Raw genomic sequence first — 1,396 nt, 5'->3', positions numbered from 1 at the left:
TGGGCAGTGGGAATAGTTTACATAGGCTAGGCTAGGTGCAGAGTCAGCTAGAAGTGTTTAAGGTGTTTGTAGAGCGAAGATTCCCAAGTGGGCCTGGTTTGGTGGTGAGTGTGATTTCACTTCACTTTGTTACCATTGGCTCATGACGATTGGCGACATATATAAGTCATCGTCCAATCATGCTCTTTATAATGCGAATTTGTCATCGAATCGGATGCCACTGCATCCGCTGATGCATATTTGGTCAATCATGAGCTAAGCCGATTGATGGTATCAATGTGATTGAGACAGCAAATTAAATTATTGTATGGTGATTATCTGTAACGTTCGACAATTTCACTAACAGTCCGCGAGGGCATCGAGGGGCCCAGCAGAGGTTTGATGTGACAGGATTGGTGGATTATTACAATTTTATATGCATTCGATTACTAACGATTAGTAACCAGAACTGGAAGAAAAAAAACTCGTCACGAAAAGACGGGAAAGGTTGCGCAATAGAATGAAAAAACTGTACAAATTAAACTAAAACAGGCCTATAAAAGACAAATCCTTGACAAAACCAAAAGGGAAGGAGAAAAAAATATAAATATTCAGCACACTAAAACCTCTATATTATAGTGTGCCTTTTTCACATACACTCATGGACAAAACTTAGGGACACTCACATTTCATGGCATATCTCACGAAGTTTTGAGAGTTGAGAGTTGCTGTTTGAGTATGATGAGCCAATTGCACTGAGGAAGAGCTAGTTATAGCTACCGGCGCAGCAAGTCGTCAGCATCGAGAACTTTCTATTCAATGTTCAATTTGTGACAAGACAAAATCAAGGAACAAAATTTGCTATACAAAATCCAAGATTGTAAGAGTGTTTGTGAACCAATAGCGCGTGGGAAATCACTGTCAGTCGGCAATATGGGTCGAGAACAACTTACCGATGAGATGCGTGACCGCATAAAGGGCCTTCGGGAGGCAAATTGGTCGTACCGTGCCATACGCGCGGTTACTGGCAAGTCTGTCACTGTGATTTCTCGCTGCCTGCGTCAGCAGGGGCGCAGCAAAAAGCAGCCTGGGAGACCTGTTGCTCTCTCCGAGCGGCAAATCCGACGTTTGGTTCGTGAAGCTTGCAAGACTGGGTCAAGCGCCTCAACCTTACACAAGGCCTGCGAACTACCTTGCAATGTCCGGACGACTCGACGAGTCCTGCAGCGAAGTGATCTGCTCGACTACACCAAAATGCAACGTACCTTGCCGCTCACGCCTGCGCATAAGCAGTCTCGTTTCAAATGGGCCATGCAACATGCCGAAAGTCCCTTCGACTGGTCGTGTGTGGTCTTTTCGGACGATTATATACAGTACGCGCCACATGAATAGACCCACCCTCTCTTCATGGGTCGTC

The sequence above is a fragment of the Aphanomyces invadans genome (assembly GCF_000520115.1).
Source record: "Aphanomyces invadans strain NJM9701 unplaced genomic scaffold supercont1.39, whole genome shotgun sequence".
NCBI classification, from domain to species: Eukaryota; Oomycota; class Saprolegniomycetes; order Saprolegniales; family Verrucalvaceae; genus Aphanomyces; species Aphanomyces invadans.
The sequence above is the reverse complement of the archived record's forward strand: the minus strand, read 5'-3'. Positions refer to the sequence as shown.